This window comes from Coenobita brevimanus, chromosome 46, assembly GCF_032717465.1.
Source record: "Coenobita brevimanus isolate Jiangsu-jjx chromosome 46, ASM3271746v2, whole genome shotgun sequence".
In the NCBI taxonomy this organism is placed as follows: Eukaryota; Metazoa; Arthropoda; class Malacostraca; order Decapoda; family Coenobitidae; genus Coenobita; species Coenobita brevimanus.
In genome coordinates, this window is record NC_136999.1 from 5,334,719 (window position 1) to 5,359,119 (window position 24,401).

General features: G+C 41.7%; 1 non-coding gene across 1 annotated transcript; it reads right to left on the reverse strand.

The window, feature by feature from the left end:
• Positions 1 to 22,680: 22,680 nt before the first annotated feature.
• On the reverse strand, positions 22,681 to 22,755 carry TRNAT-UGU (transfer RNA threonine (anticodon UGU)). Its single transcript has one exon. It is a non-coding gene; the product is annotated as a tRNA-Thr (tRNA).
• Between the last annotated feature and the right edge of the window lie 1,646 nt (positions 22,756 to 24,401).

Here is a 24,401-nt window from a genome sequence, read left to right on the forward strand (position 1 = left end):
GGAGGAAGGAGAGAGAATACGGGAGAGAGAGAGAGGGGAGCAGGAAAAAAGAAGAGGGAAAACAGTAAAGAGGAAAGAAGGAGGGAGATGATGATGAAGACGAAACGGATGAAGGAAGGGGACGTGCAGGGGCTGGAGGAAACGGGGAAAAGAGAAGTGGAAAAAAAACTCCGTGAAAGGAAAGATGAAGAAGGATCGATTGTGAATGAGGAAGAAATGAGGAAGGGGAACATGAACGAAGAAAACAATGAAGAAAGGATGATGTGGAAGAAAAGAATAAAAAAGAGGATAGTGATCAGAAAGCAGGAACAGCAGGAATGCGGAGGAAGGAAGCAGAAGAATAGGAAGAAGGAGAAAAAAAAAGAAATGGGAAGGGGAGGAGAAAGGAGGAAGGAAGAAAAGAGGGCAGTGGATATATGTAAGGATGGTGGAAGACATGAAAATAACAGAAATACAGAGAGAGAATGGAATGAAAAAATGAGAGCACGAATAAATGGAGAAATGAAACTGACGAAAGCCATGAAGGATGGGGAGGGAATTAGATGATGGAGGGGGGAAGGAAAAAAGCGAGGAGCGAGAAAGGAAAAATGAACAAAGAAAAGAAGCCATATGGAGATGAAAGGGGACTGAGGAAGAAAAAAAATGAGAGAGAGAGAGAGAGAGAGAGAGAGAGAGAGAGAGAGAGAGAGAGCATATAGATTCAGGGGACGCCATAATCCTCATGAAATATATATGAGTGGTCTGTTTTGTTCCAAGCGACAAAGAGAAACAATGAAGGACAGACAGAATGAGGTGTCAGAGAGAGAGAGAGAGAGAGAGAGAGAGAGAGAGAGAGAGAGAGAGATTACAGAGCACAGTAAACAAATTAAATCCAATAAAAAGAGCACCAACAGAGAAATCGGGGAGGAGAAAAAGAGGAACTCAAGCTATGCAGAACCCGTGAAAAGAGAGAGAGAGAGAGAGAGAGAGAGAGAGAGAGAGAGAGAGAGAGATCGGGGCGAGAGGCTTGAAAAGTTAGTGTAAATTTCTTTAATTGGAACAAAAGCCGGGTTGGAACAAGGGGGGAAGTTTGGGAGTGAGTGTGTGTGCTGAGAGAGAGAGAGAGAGAGAGAGAGAGAGAGAGAGAGAGAGAGAAAGCATAATTATAGAGAAGAGGGGAGAAAATTGTGTGTGTGTGTGTGTGTGTGTGTGTGTGTGTGTGTGTGTGTGTGTGTGTGTGTGTGTGTGTGCTGAATATAACTTAGGAAAAAAACAATTCGTAAGTTTCGGATTGTGTCGCACGCGTCAATGTGTATAGTGTATATAGATTTGGAAAATGCGTAAAAAAAAAAAAAAACTGCAAGGCGAGAATTAGGCATGTTTGTAAGAAGACGTGGTAGGTGTATGTTGACGTAAAAGAAAGGTATGGTAAAAAGAACAATTTGTCAGGAGAGAGACAATTTAGGTGAAGATGAAGTGATAATCTTGGAAGAAGATGAAGTTAAAGAATGGTAAACATTTAGTAAGGTATGATGGGAGGAAAGAGAGAGTGTACTGAAGATGAAGAAGCTAGGAGAAGGAAACAGGAAGCTACAAGGAGAGAGTGCTAGGAAAAAGGAAGTAGAGCAAAGGAAGGTGAGGGAGAGTGGTGTTAGGGAAGAGGTGATTGTACTAGGGGTGGAGGGAGAAGAAGTTGCTTGGAAAGTGATGGTAATGCAAAGGGAGGTGAGGGAGTGAGGTGAAAGGAAAGGAAGGTAGTGCCAGGGTAGGTAAGGGAGATGCTAGGATGGAGGTGATAGTGTTAAGGGAGTAGAGGAAGAAAAGGGCTATATGGGAGGTGTTAGGGGTAAGGGAGGAGAGGGAAGAAGGTACTTAGAGGGGAGCAAAGGGAGGAAAGAAAAAGGGTGGCGTGAATGATGGGGCAGCTGTAGAGATGGTGTGATAAGGCATGTAGTGTTGCTGGGAGACAGGATGAGGGACAAGATGACGGGGGAAATGCTGTTGGTACACACACACGCACACACACACACACACACACACACACACACACACACACACACAAATGTTTCTTATTTTCAGTCTCCTCGTTTTGCATAGATTACAACTTTTTCTGTACCCTCCTGTCCTCGGAGATTCTCTCTTCCTCTCTCTCTCTCTCTCATAATGTTGGTGGTCATAGGCTGTCGGAGAGACACAATGGCGTGAATAATGCCCCTGTGTGTGTGTGTGTGTGTGTGTGTGTGTGTGTGTGTGTGTGTGTGTGTGTGTGTGTGTGTGTGTGTGTGTGTGTGTGTGTGTGTGTGTGTGTGTGTGTGTGTGTGTGTGTGTGTGTGTGCTCTTTATATAATTATAACTGTTTAGTTTACGGATTAGGTAAATTAATGTGATTATTTGGCATCGGAGAGAGAGAGAGAGACAGAGACAGAGAGGCCATAGCATAACGATAATCTAATAAATAACGATGGTACTGAAAGCAAACAGAAGATACAGAAAGAAAATTGGGCGATGAATACGGAAATGAAGAGTAGGAAGAGAAGGAGGAAGGAAAAGGGAAAAAGAGGGAAATTGTGGTGAGGAAACAGAAGGGTGGGAGGAGGAAGAATGCAAAGGAAAAGGAATAGGGTGTAACTGGAGGAAGGAGAGAAGAAGCTTAGGGCAGTAATGAGAGAGAGAGAGAGAGAGAGAGAGAGAGAGAGAGAGAGACTGGAGAGCTGACGGCAAGAGAAAATTGAGGAGAAGGATTTTGAAGAAAGTGGGAAATATGAGATGAGCAATACACACTGGGTGAGAAACAGAGGGGTATTTACGAAGGAGGAGGAGGAGGAGGAGGAGGAGGAGGAGGAGGAGGAGGAGGAGGAGGAGGAGGAGGAGGAGCCAATAAAAGTAGACGAACCCCGCAAGAGGGGATAATGGCGAGTAAGAAGAATGGAAGAAGAGGACTTTAAAGAGAAGAGTCGCTCCATAAATCTGCATCATGGGGGGCTTACGACCCCTTGGAGGCGATTAGACCTGATTACACGGGGAAATGAGTGTGTCCAGAGGTAATGAAGTGAGAGTTACACAGACTACACACATCTCCAGGTACTTTTCTGGGTGGTTCTGCCTCAGTAATAATAGCAAGACTCGCACCCTAATTAAAGTGTATGAAGTTCACAGGAGTTAGATCCTCTTCAGTAACATGGCATATTAGTTTGATGGTATTGTTCTCGCAAACTCTTATTCAGCTCAGGAAAAACTCTTACTCAACCCCTCCCTCCCCCAGTAGAAAAGAAATGAGAAGGCAAAATCGTCTGTCCGTAAGATGAAGATAGTATGGTACAAGCCTAAGATGGTCAGGCTGTAACAAGAAACAGGCGTCCGCACCACAGATGGAGAACTTGTCGGAGCGTGGAAGTCTGTATGTTTGGCTTTCGGCTACACTGGTCTTTTTTTAACAACTATCACAGGAAGGCAGTTTTCATAATACAGTATATTCAGAAATATATGTCATGTCACGACTGACCAAACAGCTGAGGAAAAAAGAAGTTTGGCGCTCTGTTCTTGCCTAGCGTTTCTTCTTCTTCTTCTTCTTCTTCTTTTTTTTTTGGGGGGGGGAGCATTTTTCGTTTGTATTTGGCTACTTTTGTGAAAAAGCTCGTACTTCTGGAAGGCAACTTTCATGACATTTTGAAAATGGTATAACGTACCACGACTGGTTCAGAAGCTCAAAAGAAAACAATGTCTTATACTCCTCAAACTGGGAGATTTTATAAACCACATGGCCAAGAATCTTACACACCAGAGGTCATCAAAAGTACAGTGCCCTCGCTCGAACGGTTAACTGTTCTGGTGTACATATGAACAAAACTGTCTGGCAATAGTAGGATAAAAATTGCCTGCAGATAATGTAAGTAAAAAAGTGTGGCGTTAGCATGAACAAAGTGTGGTGCAAGCATGAACAAAACCGGCTACCGATGTATCGTGAATACAGTCATACTCAGACACCCTGAATGCAGGAGTTGGCTGCTTAGTAAATAAAAATGTGGCAAATAGCCAGAGAGAGAGAGAGAGAGAGAGAGAGAGAGAATGAAAGCAATGGAAAAAAGGAATTACACAGTACTACACACGTGACAAAAAAAAAAAAAAAAAAAAAACTATAATACTGCGGCACGGAAAATGTAAGACATGGAAAATTAAATGAAAAAATACAAGATGAAGATCACACACACACACACACACACACACACACACACACAGTGGACAAATGTAGTTTTCTCCCCTCTGTGCCAGCTAATGTAAGTTACTCTCCTCTCCCCTCCCTTATCTCCTCCCCACCCCTCCCCCTTCCCTCCCCTCTCCCCTTTCCTCCTTCTCCCTTGGGGACACCGCTCCCTCCCTCTCTTTTTCCCTTCTCATTGTTCTTTGGTAACAAGGGAAATGAGAGAGAGAGAGAGAGAGAGAGAGAGAGAGAGAGAGAGAGAGAGAGAGAGAGAGAGCAGTAAATAAGGGTGGAGTGGGAGAGTGGAAGAAAAGAGACAATGGGGAAGGAAGAGGGAGAAAAGACAGAAGTGAGGTTTAACGGGAGAAAAGAAGAAAGTTTGAAGGGAAAGAGTGGGAAGGGGTGAGATTGAAGGAGAAAAAGAGGGAGGAAGGAAGCATAAAGAATGGAGTTCGGGAAGAAGGGTAGCAGGATCAAAAGGAAGGATGGAGGAGGGATGGAAGAGGGAGACAGAGGAAAAGAGTGAGGGGATGGGAGGATGGAGGATAGGTGAAGAAAAAGTTATGATAGGAAGAGAGTGAAGGGAGGGAAATGGGATGTAAAGAGGTGAGGAGGAAGGGAAGGGGTAAGAAAGAAGGTGGGGGGTTGAAAATATTGTAGGGAAGGGACGAGAGGGACTGCGGTAAAAAGAAAAACCAGAAAAGGAGTAAGAGATTGGAATGGGAGGTGAGGGTGAGGAAAGGAGCGGCATAAATAATAGTTGGAAATGATAAAACAAGTAAAGTAGAAAGCACCCAGAGAGCGCATCCCTCCGTCAAACGCCAATAAATTTTAGATATACCGATGTAATTCTTCTTTCTTCCAGACGAATAGTTTTGCAATTTCACAGCCAGTCAATTAATTCTACGGTCTTAGTCTGCCCTATTACTAAATCTCAGAGATCGCATACCTCAGCTTGGGGAAACTTTTTTTTTTATTTTATTTTTTTAATTGCGGCATCTGCTTCCGAATCCACCTCAAAATTTAATCAGCTCTTTCTTGGCCCACCTCCCACTTACCCATCGAATCTCATTAAAATCCGATAACTACTTGAAATACCCAGTCTAAAATCAAACATACATACAGACAGACACAAATGAATACAAAATCTCCCCCCACTTCGTTGGTGAAAATGAAAAAAAAAAAAAAATTGTGGCGAAAAGGTAGAAAAGGCCAGAGAAAAAAGAGGAAAGTATGAGGGAAAGAGAGTCAAAGAGATGGAGGTGGACGCTGAGGAGCCAAAAAGGGAAACAAAGCAGAGTCGGCGAAGGAGACGAGGTGGAGAAGTGGATTGAAAGGATGAGCATGAAATAAAGGGGAATAAAATGAAGTATTGAAAATGAGGAAGGAAAGGAGGAAGAGGAGAGGGAAAGAGGAAGGAGAGAAAAAGTGAGCAGTAACGAAAGGAAGACGAAAAGTGAGAGAATGAAGAAGAGAAAAAAACACAAAACGAAAAAGAAGATAAAGGAGGAAGAAGAGTCCGTCGAAGGAGATGAAGGAGAAGTGGATACGGAGAAAGAACAAGAAAGGAGAGAAAGAGTGAGAAGTAAAGAATGGGAGACGAAGAAAGAGAGAAAGAAGAAACGGAACACACACAAGAAGAAACTGAGATGAGGAGGAAGAAGAATCCGGCGAAACAGAAAGAGAAAACACGCGAAAGAGTGCGAGAGACGGAGAGGAAAAAGATCGGGTGAGAAAAAGGCACCATAAAAAGGAGGAAAGAAAACTAGAGAAAAGAAAGAGGCTGCTGGGAATATACGAGAGAGAGAGAGAGAGAGAGAGAGAGAGAGAGAGAGAGAGAGAGAGAGAGAGAGAGAGAGAGAATTATAAACAGCATTAGCAGCAGCAGCAGCAACAACAGTAGTAGTAGTAGCAGGAGGAGGAGGAGGAGGAGGAGTACTAATAGTAGTAGCAGGAATTGTAGCTTTAACAATACGTCGAACAGTAGTAGTGGCAGTAGTAGTAGTAACTCTAGTCGTAGTTATAGTAATGGTCTTAGTGTTATTTGTTCAAGCCTTTGTAGTAGCAGTAGTGGAGATGAAGCAGAGAAGTAATAGTATTGGTAGACTAGTAGGAAGAAAATTACAGCAGTAGTAGATACAGACAGGGAAATTAAAGTGAAAGATATTATAAAAGAAGAAGAAAGGGGTGAAGATAGCGAATATGGAGAGGGAAAGTGAGCGCAGATAAGGGGAGATGAGGGACGATGATAGCGAAGAGAGGGGAGGAGGTGTGAGCGAGTGAAAGTGAAGGAAGAGAGGGAAGGGGAGGGGAGGGAGAGGAAAGAGAAAAGAAGAAGGTGGAGAGAAATAAGACAGAGAAAAGAGGGATAGGGAATATGAAAGAGGAGAAAGATGAGAAGGGACAGAAGCTCACAGGGGAAGGTAAATGGAAAAAAAAAAAAAGGGAGGGGGGGGAGTGGAGGGAGAGAAGAGGAGAAGAGAGTGTGTGGAGAAGATCGGGGTTGTGTAATGAGAGACGAAAGAAGAGATGACACATTAGAAAAAAAAAAGGGGGGGGGGGGGAGGAGTAAGAAAACAGAAAAAGGAAGGGATGTGCGTGGGGGGAACACAAGAGGATGATAAAGCATGAATAATGAAGGTGGGGAGGAATAATAAGGGAGGAAGAGAGGGAAGGGAGAAAGTGAGGAGAAGTGAGGATAAGAAATGATGAGACTGAGAAGGGGACATAGGAAGGGATAGTCAAGACGGGGATGAAATGAGGGGGAAAATGAGGGTACAGAGGAAGGAAAAGAGAAAATGGAAGATTAGGATGATACCACAGTTAAGTACATAACGATGCTCTTCTGTGGTTATGTTCTCCGTGCTTTTGTACTGTAGAATGCGCTATATTAAAGAAGTGGAATATTCACGACTGAACGTATTTCACAGGGGATTAGAGGCCAATTACACATTCATATGATTTATCGATGTTAGTTCTGTTATACTGTTTACAACATTGGAAAGCGAATTTTTTTCGAATATTTACAACTCTGTAGAAGAATAAATATTTTGCATCAAACCGGTGGAAAGGTTTACCAACATTTATTTAATAATTACGGTACCTCTAGTATCATATGATCATGTAGTTTGAAATTTTTCTTAACAGTACTTGAATGTTACATCCTCTGAAAATTTTGTAGGCTGTACTTAGATTACATTGATAGAAAGTCTGAAATATTGTGACCTAAGCAGATATGTTCCATTTAGACACTCCTAATAAGGTCAATTTTATTTTATAATCTATTTATTATTTGTGTTGCTCTTTGCTGTAGTTTCTCCGATTTGTTGAAAAAAAGTGGCCAGACGTGAACACAATGCTATATATGTGTGTGTTCTGTAGAATTATAAGCTCATGATAATTCATTTCTTGTTTATATTTGAATGCTGTATGTATGATTCCATATATTTAATAAGCTTTCTTGCCTGTTTCTGCTCTCTTTGCTTAGTTTCAAGACAACTATTGTAATCAGTAGCTTTCTTTTTGTGATTTATATTTTCAAACTGAATATGCAATATCGAGCTGGGATTTCCATTTTACCTTCAGTATAAAAAATTATTAGCTAAAGCAAATGGGTAGTAACAAATGCTTTAAGTGTATAGACTATATACATATATATATATATAAAACCCACCCCTAAACGAAAATAATATGAGTATATTGTATATTCAGCCATTCTGGTAAATCTTCATTCACGTCTTAGCGTGTAATATGTTTACATTTCGAATCGCCTTAGTACAAAGTGTCACCACACTTTTGGAAAGTATAGAGCAAAAGCCCTATCCAACTGTAATGGAGCCAGTCTAACAATAACTTGCTTATCTTAGTTATGATTTATTTAGCAACATGGAGCTAGAATTCTTTACACACTCAGAAGAAGTAAGCCTCTTATGTGGCTCTGTTCATACGTTCAGTGACCTATGTAACAGGGTGCTGCTGTGCCTGTGAGTCCCTTCACACATGCTCTCAGCAGCAGTGTTCCCGGGACTCGCAGGCCTTACCTTGGGATCGCCTTCATCCACTATTCTCTAAAATGGTTCTTATTACACCTATAGTGACCCATACGCTGGGGGTCTGAGTCAAGTCTCTCTTATTACCCCCCTTTTTCTAGGGGATTAGGGTGTCAGAAAAATCTTAGTGTTTTGTATTTTATTCTACTTAACTAAAGTAAAACTCTTCATTCCTGTTGTTTTTTCATGGTAAATTTAATCTTGTCATCAGGTTTTCATTCCTGAACATGTCTTTAAAAAAAAATTAGCTTTGGAAAAAAAATATTCAGAGATGTGTAAAATAGTTTGTAGAAGTCAAATTTTGTCTTTTATTCAAGTTTTAATTTTGAAAACGTTATATTCATACATGTAAAAAAATACTGAATCATATATAAAAATACATTTTGTTCTAATACCCTAATCCCCTTAATAAAGGGGTAATGTACAAGTATACATCAGAGAGACTTGGCTCAGACTTCCCACTATTGGTGTCATAAGAACCATTTTAGAGGATAATGGATGAGGACGATACTGAGGTAAGGCTCCAGTGAATGCATTTATGAAAAGTGAAATTCATCAGCTATGTTTGGGCCATATTAAAAAGTTTATGAAGACCTCTCCGAGTTGCCAGTCCATGTATAGATCTTCCAGTTCGGTTGGCAGTTTTTGACACCATTAATACGGATACTTTGCAACACAAGCCTTCGTCAGCATCATATATTACAAACAGAATAGGGCTTAACAATGAATCTGCAGCATTCTTCTCGTACGGTAAGCTTCTTCTAGTTTGTTTCTTCTTTGCTGATTATAATTCTTGGTCTGTGTCCTGTAAGTCATTATTGATTTACTTTGGCACATTCACATTCAAACTAGATGCATTTAGTTCCGAAAGATTTTTCTTGTGGGAAATTTAGTTAATTCTTTCTGAAAATTGAGATAGACAGGGTTACCAGTTTGAGTCCTGCCACATATATTGAGTATATAACTGAAGAAATAAGGGAGATTCGTAAGACAAGAGCGATTATGAAAAGAAAATGATGTGAATCTTGATGAGACTACTTGTTTCTAAATGTTTAACACACTTGTTTTGGAAATTCCGTTTCCAACAACATGCTAACAAGTGATGTCAGATTAACTGAAAAGAATTATTGTGGTTGTAATTTATTACTTTTATTCTTCAGCGTCAGTCAGAACAATATTGTCTCGTTTCCACTTGTGTGGTACCTTGCTACTCCTTACTGATATGTTGAACGGTTCAGCGAAAGACTTATTTACTTACTTCCCCTTATACTCAAAAGCAGGTGTTGGAGGCTGTGGAGAGAGGGGAAAGAAGTAATGAGGATTGTGAGGGAAATAAATGAGAGACGAAAGGGGGATAGGAAGGAGGGTGAAGGGCGGACAGAAAGAGGGACGCAGGAGAAGGGAAGGAGGGAGGAAGGAGGGGAAAGAAATGAAGCGAGAGTAGGGATGTCTAGCCGAGATAATAGGGAACCATAGAAGGGGAATATGGAATGAGACAGCAGAGAAGAGGGGAGAGTAGGAGCGAGAGAGAGATAATGATGGTGATGATGGTAGAGAGGGAACGCTTAGAGGGGAGATAAAGAGAGGGAGAGGCGCTACACGGGAAGAAAAGGGAGGGGGAGAAATGCTGAATACAGAGAATTACATATTTACTTAATTACAAGACCACTCGAACCTCACAGTAGTAGTGTTTGACTTAGTACTGACTGCCTTATTCCATTCACAAAAGTAATAGAAGAGGACAGGGTAGAGACAACGCTCTCTCTGACCCGCCAAACTCTTTGGCCATGAGCAGTTCTGGACAAGAGGTGAAAGCATTACTTTATAAGGTGAAAGTACCTGGAGAAAAAATTGCAAAAGAATGGCAGAAATACACAATACCCATTTCACTGGGAATGCTCTTCATACTTCCCCCACTTTGTACTCTGTCCATTGTTTCTTGATCCTACCTCACCCCGTCGGTAAGTGGGAAAGAGGGTCACCATATTGAAGCTAATGATGTTGAAAACTACTAAAACGTAGTTTCAAACTCTCCTCTGGTAGGCGAGGATGAAAAAAGTGGTCATTTCAAATGCTAGCAGTTGACAGATGGTGATAAGACCATCTTTTCAATGTGTTAACCACTTCTATGTAATGACCTTTTTGTCTTATATTCCTACTACATCTCTACGACTTTATTCGGCTTAAAAGAGAACTGCTGAACTGGAGGACTTAGACGTAAAATTTAAGAAACCCTTTACTATCAAATATGTCACCTGAATTGAATATAACACCCTTTATAAGTCTGGTAAACACAATAGACTACAAAACACGCAAATTGAAGTGGTTACTATTAGAACTACTAACAACATGTGCTTACAACTTGTTTCATTCCTTGACAGTATCTTTAACCCTATCACCGTAATGACGTATTTCGTGTATTATTTATTGTTCTCTGAATGAGTCCGACTACAGACTTGATGACCCTTTCCTACATGCCAAACACCTTTCCGAGTCACCACCTGGCCAGTGATACCCAATGACCATAATGAATACATGCTAAGGCTGTCTCATTCTGGGCCGATGTAATGGTGTTGGAGCGGGTGTTTTTATGGCATGCGGCTGAATTCTCTGGATGGTCAATAAATTCTGTCTGAACGAATTTTGTCATGAAACCGCTTCCAACCACAGCCTGAAGTCAAATTCACGTTTTCACAGACAACAGATCACTTCTCATATTACTTGACCACATAACCGTTTGCGCTCACCAGAGGATATTTTTAGATGTGGGAGCTTCTCAATGAGTAAATGGATCCTTTATTCTCTCATAAAGATTTCGGACGCGAGAAACTTCACTCCCTTAAACTTTAGCCACACCACACCACACCACACCACACAACACTATGCCACTCTTCCACAGCACAGCACACCACAGCAAGACACCACACTACACCACACCACACCACACCACACAACACTATGCCACTCTTCCACAGCACAGCACAGCACAGCACACCACAGCATGACACCACACCACACCACACCACACCAAATCATACCACCCACCCACACCACACCATGTCACTCTCCCACACCACTCCACACCAAGGACATTACCTGAAGGACCATAATACTCCACCATCTATTACTTTTGTACTTTTTCAGTGTAGGAGAGACCTCGTATGTGTAAACGGTAAATGGAGAATGTTTTATTGTCCACAGTCAAAAATAAAAAAAAACATCCTCGGGCAGAAGAGGTCAATGAAAGAAAGCTAAACTGTCTTAATTTGCGTGGTGGACTGTTTGAGAATATTTTCCCTGAGAGAGAGAGAGAGAGAGAGAGAGAGAGATTCTATGACTTCAGAATGAGGAGAGAATTTAGGGTGAACGGCTGAGTAAGCAGAGAGAAAGAGGAGGATAAAGGGAAGGGTAGGATGTAGGAAGAAAAATATAAAGAAAAAGAAAGAAAGGAAGAAATGGAGAAATGAAGACGATGACATTATGACGCTGGCAGAGAGAAAGATAATGTTAGCTGAAACAAGATTTAGTAAAGATGAAGAGAAAGAAAAAGAAGAATAAAGAATTGGGGGAAGAGAAGAAGGAAGAAGAGGAAGAAAAGGACGATGATGATGATGATGATGAGAAGGAGGAGGATGAAGAAGAGAGAGGAAGGAAGAAATGATGAGGCAAACGAAGAGACGAAAAGTGAAAAGATATCGAGGGGGGAAAAGAGAGAAAATGAAAGAAACGATAAGCAAAAGGAGAGAAACGGAGGAGGAGGATAGAAGGAAGGAAAAAAGGAAGGAATAAGAATTAATGGCAATAAGAAATAAGAAGGTACAAAAACAATGAAATTAGGACAAGTAGGAATGAAAAGGAAATATTGGGAGAAAGAGAAAAAAGGGGAAGGTGAAAGAGAGAGGAAGGAGAAAGAAGGAAAGAGGAAGGGGGAGGGAGGGGAGAAGGAAGGAGAAAATGCCAGAAAGAAGGACTGGTCTAAGAAAAAGAGAAAGGAAGAAGAGAAAGAGGGAAAGACTAAGAAGAAAGACAGGTTGAAAAGAGAAAGCAACAGGAGGAAAGTGCAGAAGGGAGGGAGAGAAGATGGCAGGGAAGAGTAGAATAATGACGTGGGAAAAATGAAAAGAGAGAGAGATTAAGGAGAAGAAACAAAGGATGGAGAATAAAAAGAAGAGGAGGAGGAAGAGAGGGCCTGGCTAGTCAGAACTCATTATTCCTCACTTAATCCTTTGTTAGACCAATTAGGATTAAGGGAGGAGGACTGGAGGAGGAGGAGGAGAGGAGGAGGAGTGGGGAGGAGGAGGAGGAGGAGGAGAAGGGGGAGGAGTAGGTGGGAAGGGTGAGTGAGAGGCACAAAGAGAAGAGGGAGAGAAGAGCATAAGTAGGAAGGATACAAGTGGAAAGGAGGTAAACGAAGAGGAAGAGAGGTAGAAAGAGGAGCATGAGATGAGGAAAGGATGGGAAGTGAGAAAAGAAGAGTGGGAGAGTGAGGGAGGAAGAGAATGGGAAAAGGGGAATAGGAATAAAGAGAGGAAGAAATAGAGGATGGAAAAAGAGGATGAAGGTGGATGAGTGGAGGAGGAAGAGGAAGGAAAGGATGAAGAAAGCTGAAGAGAAGGATGAGTATAAAGTACACAGGAAGGCACACATTAACAGAACAGATGGTCCATTCAAGAGTTCGACTATGACATCAGTTCTGTGAGTTTATATGAATGGCAGGTCAATGAGGTTTTCTCTGGCCACTAATCCCTAAAAAGTGAGAATAACGAATATGGAATCGAAAACTTGTGGAAATTTCATAGGTCTATCTATCTATCTATTGCCAGACGCCTCAATCCCGTTTGGGGTGGCCACAAACAAATCGCCTCCAAGTCGCCCTGTCCCCCGCCATTTCACTCCCCTGCTCCCAGCTCACACCCCCCTCTCTCATATACCTCTCCACCCCATCCCTCCATCTCATCCTCGGCCTCCCCCTCCCTCTTTCCCCCTCCACCTCACTCACATACACTCTCTTCGTCAGTCTTTCACCCTCCATCCTCTCCACATGGCCAAACCACCTCAGTGTGTTCCTCATAACGCTTCCTATCACATCCCCATCATCACCACAACGCTCCTTTATATCCTCATTCGTCAGCCTGTCTCTCCATGTGACTCCACAGGCTCCTCTTAAATAACTCATTTCCACTGCTCTCACTCTTGACTTGTGTCCTTCCAACAACGTCCAAGCTTCACTTCCGTACGTTAGAGTTGGTATCACAATACTGTCATGTAGTAACTTTTTCACTTCCATGCTCACTTCCCTGTTTCTTATCACTGCTTTCAAGGAACCAGCAACCTTTCTTCCCTGCTGTACCCTTTCGAGCACTTCACCCTCCAAACCTCCATCCTTACTCATCACACTACCCAAGTACTTAAACGTACTCACATTTTCCAATTCCTCACCATCCAACCTCGTTGTACATTCACTGACTTCACCTCTCTCAAAGACCATCACTTTACTCTTCCCTACATTCACCTTTAGATTCCGTTTCTTACACACTCTCTCACACTCATCCACCAAGCCTTGAAGCTCCCCTTCGTCTTCACTCAACAACACAGTATCATCTGCAAACAACAGTACAGGGAGTTTCCAAACACTATCCTCTCTCACCATGGCCACTCCAACATCCACTACCCTACCTTGTACCTCTTTTATTATCCCATCCATGTACAGATTGAACAACCATGGAGACATGACACATCCCTGTTTCAACCCAACCTTCAAAGAGAAAAATTCACTTAGTTCACCATCCACACGCACTGCAGCCTTCGCACCATCGTACATACTCTTCACAGCATTCAACAACTTTCCATCTACTCCATATATTCTTAACACTTTCCACAATCCTTGTCTATCCACCCTGTCATATGCTTTCTCCAAATCCGTGAAAGCCGCATACAACTTCTTTCCCTTCTCTAGAAACTTCTCCACTAAAGATCTGAGAATGAATATCTGATCTACACAACCTCTTCCCTTCCTAAAGCCTCCCTGTTCTTCTCCAACTAATTTCTCTGTTCTTTCTCTAACTCTGTCAATAAGTATCCTACCATACACTTTTCCTATTATACTAAGAAGACAAATGCCCCTATGATTACCACACACTTCTTTTTCCCCTTTTCCTTTGTACAAGGGAATAATTATACCCGACTTCCAATCCTCCGGGACTCTACCTTCCTCCCAGGCCAATCTGCACATCTTCCACATCCATTCTACTACTGTCTCTCTCCCATGCTTCAGCATTTCACCACACACTCCATCAATTCCTGGGGCTTTCCCTGATTTAACTTTCTTCATTGCTTCCACAACTTCTATCCTACTGATTTCTTCCTGTCTTCTCACCTCCCTCCTTCTCCCAGCCATTCCTCAGCCACTTATACTCGCATTACTTCCATCCTCTACGTTCAACAATTCCTTAAAGTGTTCTCTCCATCTGATCCCTTTTTCTCCCTTCTCCACTAGTAATCTACCATTTTTATCTTTCACTCCCCTGCTAACTTCATTTCCACCCTGTCTTACTCTTTTCACCTCTCTCCAGAACATTTTCTTACAGTCCCTCCACTTTACACTCAAATTTCTTCCAAATTCCTCATCCACTCTCTTCTTACTCTCTCTTACTAATCTTTTCACCTCTCTCTTTCTTTCTACATATAACTCTCTCTTCCGCCTCTCAACTTCTTCCACGCCCCTATTTCTCATCCATTCATTGTATGCTTTCTTCTTTTGTGCCACAGCCTGTTTCACCTCATCAGTCCACCACGCTGTTCCTTGCACCCCCCTCCGTCTTCTCTTCCTTCCACACACCACATCACATGCTGCACATATTTCTTCTGTAAATATTCTACACACACCTTCATAGGTAAGGTGGAATAAACACCTGTTCTACCTACTTGTCCAATCAAAGTTCATGATTGGAAAAGAGGGGTAATGAGGCATTTCCGACAAAAATGAAGGTCAAAAACATTCGAATCGCATCAAAAACTACCAGAAAAATATATTGCACTACCTGCGGGGTGTATTGTCCACTAGTAAAAATTTACCTATAAATTTAATTATTAGGAACACTTACGTCTTCAGAGTGCAGAGTAAGGCGCCAGTGCAAGCGGGTGTGTGTGTATGACTTAATTACAAGTATCTGAACTTGGTGGTTCAAATCCGATATTAAACTCATTACGGAACACACGTTCAAAATAATCTTGTGAGACAACATCAGCACTACAATGTTCTTTTTCGAGTACCTCCTTATAAGCCTATTACAACTTGTGAATACTTAGCCCAGGAGGAAGATACTGGCGGAGCGGACTTTTCGCTATTGAGTAATGGCTCGTCAGAGTTGGCAGACCTCTGATGTACTCCCGCACTCTCTCCTTCCTCTCATCAGACACTTTATTCGGGGGCGCATGTTTACCTCGCATGTCAGAGTCAATTGTACCAGCATCTGATACCTTTTTCAAAGCATTACGAACACGTTTTTCTAAATATCATGCATTTTAATGAATGCCACACGACACACTTTTAAATCCTCAACCTTCACGATCACTGTGTAAATCATGCTCCGTTTTACTCTGCTTTCCTGGTCATCACCATTCACACGGGACCGTTTCACAGCACCAACAGACACATGGCCAACAATGTATGCTGTCTGAGCATGATGGTCACCCAATGCCGAGAAATTATCAAAAATTTCCTGCACATTATCACCACCAATACGAGTGAAACACATCATGCAACTGGCAGGGAGAACCAATGCGTCTTGTACGAACCTGTTGCTTCCTATGGCGACTAAAGTAAGCCTCACCACTGTTTTCTTACCTGCAGCTTGTTTCCAGTTCTCAGGATTCCTCTGCCTCTTCCTAGTTACCTTTGGTAACTGTACTTCACTTTGAGTGTCACTAGAAGACATGTTAATGTGTGTAAATCGTATAATATGACAAAATACAGCACATTATCAGTAATCCTTCCAACACACGTGAAAGTAGCAGGGAGACTGACATAAAGGCGTGCTGATTGGCTGAACGGCAGGATGTAAACACGGGAGTTTCAGTTGCAGCGTCCTATTGGCTAGTGGCCGGACCAAAATATTGTCCCTCGGCCTCTACCTTGCAGAAGCATAACCTGATAGCCAGACAACCCCGGAACTTCAGACCCTCAGAATGCATGTGATAAGGGTGAGTTTCGCCTGCCTTTACACACCAATTCATACAAAATGGGTCAAACTTACCCCGGCAAGTGAGAACAGAAATTTCAATGTTTGGCGAGGTCGATCCTCTACATCTGGACGCCTCATATACGGTAATTTGACATAAAGAATACAAATCTGCCATCAGCTGACACTTGAGGTGGCGCCATTTAGTGACAGATTTGGTAAGTGCTTCATTTAAGCCTATTGGGACATAAAAGTGGCTCCATACAGGGTTATTTGACATGGCTAGTTACTTTTAACGGCAAAATGTTTGAAACAAGATCCTCGCCAAAGATCCAAGAGCAATTCTACTCTTGCTCTTTAATCTTCGTCTTGGTTAACACTACGTGCTTAGTGTTACCCACACTGTACTTTACTTTTCGTTCTTACTCCCAGTACTTAGATCTTTGCGCATATCCACACTAAACCATTTTGTTATTTATGATCTCATTTAATTATACTATATTCCTTTATTTACAATACTTTACTATAAGTGTGCCCGTTCTGTCCCCAACTTCTTGTCATAAATTAGGATGGGTGATATAAACCTTTCTCAGTATCACTGTTTTTAATGTGACCGTTCTGTCCTCCACTTCTTCTGTTATCGACAAATTAGGATATTGTGTGATATAAACCTTTCTCAATATCACTGTTTTTTTTTTTTAAGGTTCTCAAAATTGAACTGTGTGACACTCCACGTTGTGCTTTTTATTATTATTATTATTATTAATCATAACTCTTGGTTCCCTTCGCCAAACAAGATTATCTTAGCACACACACACACACACACACACACACACACACACACACACACACACACACACACACACACACACACAAATGGGGGGTATCAGAAGTGAGTGATAAGGGATGGGGAAAAAAAGAAAAAGGGAGAAATGTGCACCAAGGAGAAATAGGATGAAGGACGAAAAAGAACGCAGAAAAAAGAACAACAACAGAGAACGGGAGGAGGAGGAGGAGGAGGAGGAGGAGGAAGGATGAATAAAATGAAGATAAGGATGGAAGCATAGAGTACGTGGAGAGAGAGAGAGAGAGAGAGAGAGAGAGAGAGAGAGAGAGAGAGAGAGAGAGAGAGAAGAAAAAAGAGGGAGAGAAGAATGCCTCAAAGGAAGATAGCACAGAGGGTCAAAGGAAGACACACACACACACACACACACACACACACACACACACACACACACACACACACACACACAGAAGTTTATCGGAAAGCGAGGGAGAAAAGCTGAAAGAAATATAGCCGAGACGGTCAAAGGAAGAAAGAGAAAAGGAGAGAAGAGAGGCATGACAAGGGAGAGATAAACCATGGAAAAATCAAGGAGAGGAAGTAAGAAATGCCGATAAGAGACAGAAAAAGGATTATAAAAAGGGTTTAAATAAAGAAAAAAAAGAGATGAACTTGGTGAGCACGAATGGAAATAAAAAGGAAAATGATAGGACAGGGAAAGGGACGAATGAAGACTGAAATATACAAGTGATTAGAACTTGGTAACGCAAAACTGAAGAAAAATTAAAACTAACGATAAGTGTAGGAAAATGGCACCGAAAAAAGAGAATTACAATGCATGCGATGAGATGAAAAAGACGATCAAAAATGGAAGGAAGAAGGACGTCGAGATGAAAAGAAGAAGACAAGTAGAACAGATAATGCAGAACCATAGATAAATATTTGACATAAGCAAAGAAAAGAGGAAGGAAGAAGACAGAGTGAAAATGTCCAGTGGAATCAGAATTAAGAGGAGGCTGATAAGAACTTGTAATGCGCAAATAAAAATGGATGGAAACGAGAAGATAAGAGCGACGAAAGAGAGAAGAAAATTGATAATGACAAGAAGTTAATACGCGATAACAACAGATGTAAGTAAGAGGACGCTAGAACTTAAAGAATAAATGAGAATAAATAACCCAATAACAACATAGATAATGCGAATAAATGAGAGAGAAGAGGAGGTCCGATAACCGTGAAAGATATGCCGATAAAAAATAATGGAGAGGGAAATATTGTGGGGGAAAATCCACAAATAAAAATGATGGCTGCCTTATCTGACGGGGGAGTTTGAAGAGCCGTGATGTGTGTGTGTGTGTGTGTGTGTGTGTGTGTGTGTGTGTGTGTGTGTGTGTGTGTGTGTGTGTGTGTGTGTGTGTGTGTGTGTGTGTGTGTGTGTGTGTGTGAGAGAGAGAGAGAGAGAGAGAGAGAGAGAGAGAGAGAGAGAGAGAGAGACACCCCAGCAAAAGTGATGTGAAGATAGAAGCCGATATGAATAAAAGTACGAGTGTAAAAACGTATAAAAACGAAACTGAAAAGAGCATGTAAGATGTGAATAAAGGAAGACTATGGGTAGAATCAAGAGCCTTATACAAGATATGACTATCATTGTGTAGGAAGTCGGAGTATTGTGAGGAAAAGTAAGAGGGAGGAAAGATGACAAAGAGAAAGTTAGAGACAGAGAGACAAACACATAAACAGAGACAGAGACATACCAAGAACATGTAAAGAGACAAAGGCAGACACACAGACAGAGACAGACAGGCAGACAGCTAGAGACAGAGGCAGACAGATAAAGAAAGAAAGACTGAGAGAATGTGAGGGAAAGAAGACCAACATAATGTGTGAGGTAAACAGACACAGACAAAGAGATAGACAAGAACAGAGATAAAGGCTGACACACAGACAGAGAGACAGAGACACAGACAGATAGAAAAACAGAGACAAACGGAAAAAAAGATGAGGGAAAGAAGAACAACATAAGGAATTAAACAGAGATTTTCAGATAGAGACAGAGCAGACTGATAGACAGACAAAGATATTTTCAGGGCAAGACAAATTCCCTGTAGGTCACTTGAGATGTCCTGGTGATCTGCTGCTCTTGTTTTTATCCTATCTACTTCCTCTTACTGTTCATCTTCTCTCTTTCTCTTTGTCTTAATCGTCTTCTCCCATCCTCTTGATACTGTTTTAACTTTACTTTTTCCCTTGCGCTTCTTTTATTCTCTTCTTCTTACCTTCTTTTCTTTTTGCCTCTTGTTATTCTCTGAGTGTTCTTTCTACTTTTCATTTTCTTAACCTTCTGGTCGTTTGTTCTCCCTCTCGCTTGTTTTCACTGTCTCACGTCTGTTATCATTTATTCTTTTATTTTGTCTTCCTCTGTTCTTAGTCTCCATTCTCAATTCCACTGTCTTCTTTTTCCGTTACTGTTATTTTTTTTCATTTTCTCTCCACCTCCTTCCTTTTCTCCTGCTCCTCGCCTACTCGCATCCACTTTTTTTTGGTTCCCTGTTTTCACTCTTGTTAAATCCTTCTCGTATTATTCGGCCTTTTTCCTCCCTCCTCTCATTATTCGGCCTTCTTCCCTCCTCTCATTATTCGGCCTTCTTCCCTCCTCTCATTATTCGGCCTTCTTCCCTCCTCTTATTATTCGGCCTTCTTCCCTCCTCTTATTATTCGGCCTTCTCCCTCCCTCCTCTTCAGTTCCCTTCTCTCGCCCTCATTTCTCGTATTTCTTCATTTTGCTCCATCCCTGATAATTGTTCTCTAGTCCACTTCTTTATTTTCCTCTTTCCTCCTGTCATCTCTCCGCTACATTTTCTTTTTCTTTTATCATCTCCTCTTCACCTGACATAAACTTCTACTTACTATCCGTTTTCACTGTGTTCCCTTTCTCTTATTCCTCCTCCTCCTCCTCCTCCTAATCCTTCTTCTTCTTCTTGTGTTCAATCTGTCCCTTTCTAACTTCTGTCTGCTCCTCTCTTCCTTCCTGTTATATATGCTCTTTTCACTCTCTCTCTCTCTCTCTTTCTCTCCCTTTGAGCCCTCCTTTGGCCATTATTCTCTTTCTTTGCATCTCTCTCTCTCTCTCTCTCTCTCTCTCTGCCTAATTCCCCCTCCCCTTCATGAGCTTCCTCTTTTCTTTGTTATGTTTATATATCTTCCGTCCTCTCTATGCAGCTCATTCCCCTCTACTTCACCCTCTTCCCTTTCCACACCATTTGCTCTCATATCTATCTTCTGCATTCTCTTTCTCTCTCTCTCTCTCTCTCTCTCTCTCTCTCTCTCTCTCTCTCTCTCTCTCTTCCATGTTCTTTCTTCCCCTTTTCTCTTCTTTTTTTTTCTCATTTGCACGTCATCATCATTTCTCTTATTATCCTTCTTCCTCATCTTCCACCTAATCCACTCATCTTATACCTCTCCCGCTCTTTCTTCGTCCTCCTCCTCCTTCTCCTTCTCCTCTTCTCGTTCCTCCCCTTCTTCCTTATCTCCTTCTTTTATTATAACTTTCTTTTTGTTTTGCTTTCCTCCCAGCCTATCTACCCTCTTTCCTCCTTTAACTGTTTTTTCTTTCACTATTTTCCTTTCTTTGCTTCATCCATCCAGCCATCCTTCCATACTATGCCATTATGTTTATCCTCTTTTAATCCTGTTGTTCTATCCATTCTTACATTCCAACCTTAATGTTTTCTCTCCATACTCTCTCTCTCTCTCTCTCTCTCTCTCCTTTCACCTTCTTGTCCGTTTCATTTTCCCTCCATCCCTTTTCTCCTGTTCTCTTTATTTCTTCTTTTGTCTTCATTTAGTGTCTTCAATTCTCCTCCTAATATCTTCTTTCTTCTTCTCATTCCTTTCATTCTTTTTCTTTATTCCTCTCTTCTTCCCTTCTTTTATCCTCCTGTTCCCTTCCTCCTCCTTCTTCTCTTCCCTTTCATTGTTCTTCCTTCCTCTCCTCTTCCTTTCCATTCTCCTCCTCCTCCACTCTTCTTCCTCTCGCTCTTCCCTCTTCCCCCCACTCTCCTTCCTCCTTACACAAGCGAACAGAAGCGCGTTAGTACGGAAATTAAAAACATGGTCATATTTTTCTTTTCTGGCGACTCACATACACCCAGCAACACCCGTCCGTTCGTTTGTATTTACGCCGCGCCTTTCTTGTTTACACCCAAAGGTTACCAGCAACACAATGGAAAAGAGAGAGAGAGAGAGAGAGAGAGAGAGAGAGAGAGAGAGAGAGAGAGAGAGAGAGATCACAGACCGTGGTACAAATGAATAGCACAAAGGTTGGGATATGACAAGTGAACAGTATCGTATTTATAAACCCGTATTCCGAGGGACATGAAAGGGTTCGTAGCACCTCGTCCTTAGCGATTCATTTTATACTTTACCCATATTTGCCTGCATTCACTTTACATTGTTTTACTTCTGACATACGTTGCACAGGTACCATGCAAGGGGATGGTGAAATGTAATGTGTAGAATTAATACCTAACAGAGATGTGTCTTCAGGAATAAAATACATGAGTTATACTTCCATGAATAGCTTCCAGTTTTATGCTCTCTCTCTCTCTCTCTCTCTCTCTCTCTCTCTCTCTCTCTCTCTCTCTCTCTCTCTCTCTCTCTCTCTCTCTCTCTCTCTCTCTTTCTCTCTCTCTCCATGTGAGTCTTAGAACTCGACAGCGTGTTCTGAAGATGGTATTCCTAAGATTTAATGCAGAAGAAACTCATACCTTATATATAAACTCCTTGTATTGCATCAATATCAGCATATCTCTCCCGAGCTACGTCAGCACTGTTGAGAGAGAGAGAGAGAGAGAGAGAGAGAGAGAGAGAGAGAGATCAGCATATCTCTCCCGAGCTACGTCAGCACTGTTGAGAGAGAGAGAGAGAGGTTAAACAAAAAGACCCATGCAATCTGAGACTGATAACAGCCACCCAGACAGATAAACGGACATGCACAGATAGACAGACCTATAAAATTTCGTGTAATTAAGTAACTACAAAAACAACCAAGCAGAAAGATGAACAGAAGGGTTGTATTCTCGGCAAAAATATATATGAACGGTCCAAGCCTTATATTTCATGACAACGAAAGAGTGTATGAAAATTGCCCTTTAGGTCATGCTAAGAAGAAAAAATATAAAAATCAATATGTAAATAATTAAATGAATAAAAATGGCATCTTATCTGGACACAAGACTAGCGTGAAAGGAGTAAAAATGAGTATCTGAGAGGAGAATTTGGAGCTACATGGAGAGAATGACAGACTATAATGAGTAAGTGAATGAGAGTAGTTGTGTTAATTTGGATGTTCTGGAAAGCATTACGAGAGGTATTGTACTGAGATGGTTTGGCCATGTGAAAAAATGGGAGAAATGGAGTTCCCCGAGTTAAGCCCTGTATTGGACTATATAGCCCCGCTAGGGCTACAGGAGCGAGCTACCACTCCCGGCTCGGCAGTCCGGGCGAGGCTCGAACTCGCAATCCCCCGATTACAAGTCCGGCGCGCTACCACTGTGCTACCGCGCCCCCCTTGGCCATGTGAAGGGAAGGGGGTATAAGAGATTGACTTGAACATTTCGTGAGTGAGGTGGACGGGGAAGGAGAAGGTTAAGACCGGGGATGAGATGAAAGGATGAGATAGGGACGTACAAGTATATGAGTAAGTGGGGTGTAAGTGGAGGAATTCGTCTGAGGTCATCCCTGCCAGATTTAATGTGTCTGGCTGTAGATACTGTGGATACACTGATAGCTTCGAGATGAAGCTAAGAATCTTGAGAATAAACTCTACGTCCTATGGATATACAGTATTAAAAGATTTACGGCAACGGATAATATTGTCGTTGCACCTTTTATTAAGCAGTTATAAAAGCCCCAGGTATAATAATTTGATTTTAACTAGTCATATCATGCTAGCAGATATCTGCGTCCTCCAACAGACACTGCTTGTTCTTTATTATGTTAATACTATATCCATGTGTCATTCCCTGAGCATTTCTTCACAGCTAGCATCATATCTCACAATTCATCTATTGTAACAGATCAGCACTCGATATGGAAAGATGGCAGTTTTCTGTCAGCTGAGAACAAATCAGGTATACGAGTAGTTTGTTGGGTTCCAAACAATACATCAAGGGGTTTCGAAGGTATCGCAGTTGCTTCCTGTCTCGGTATATCATTTTTGTTTATGTTTCCGATTCTGGACAGACTTGATAATTCGTTTGCTGAGGCCCAGCAGTCCCTTACGTATCATACATCTTTACATATCAACTTTATGGTGCTGACATCCCCCTCCATACTAAGTACACGCTAGGGATGTGTCATTTAGGACTGGTGTAACAATATTGTGTGTGTTTTTTTTAATGGCATATTAGTAGGTCTTGTGAAAGGTCAATGAATTTAATTTTACCGACATTCAAATCATCGGACTATTCCCTTCCCTAGTCTAGGATCACATTTCCTTTCCTCCAGACAGCACATCGTTTCTCTAACTACACTGCCACCTCCTCCAACCATTCCAAAATTATGAAAGTCACAGTCCTAATTCAGAGACCCAACATACCCAGACTGCACCGTTACTTACTACGACAACTGTGCTAAAAAAATGAAAAAAAATTGCTACACTGTTTATTCGAGCAATTTGAAACACATATTTTGAAAAGAATTACGTACTTCTGTTATTACACCACATGATTTCAAATATCATTACTCACCGTTCCGTTCTCTTCTCTATCATGAAAAGTGAACAAACATATATGTCTGCAACTGCATCAAGCAACCTGATACACTAGCCATGCCTACTTGACAAAAGCTCCATGACTCATTCAGAAATTGGCCATACCCCCCGATTAGTTCGAGTACTTTTTTTGGGGGGTGGGGGGGTGGGGGGGGGCACGAATGTGGTCAGTAACAGTAGCGTGTCTACTTGCATAGTGTCTCCCTCATACTTACGGCATATCTGGCACGTTCCTCCCTGAGCCATCATAACACAGATAATCATCTCTAGGCACAGGAACATTCCAACCCCCTCCCAACTTCGAATTATTATCCAGCAGAGAAAAATAAGAAGTAGAGAAGGTGAATGTATTAGCGGAAATTCTGTCACTGACTGTGTATCCAAGAGAGAAACGAGCACTTAGTACATGCATCACCTGCACTTTACAGTCTGTCTAGGA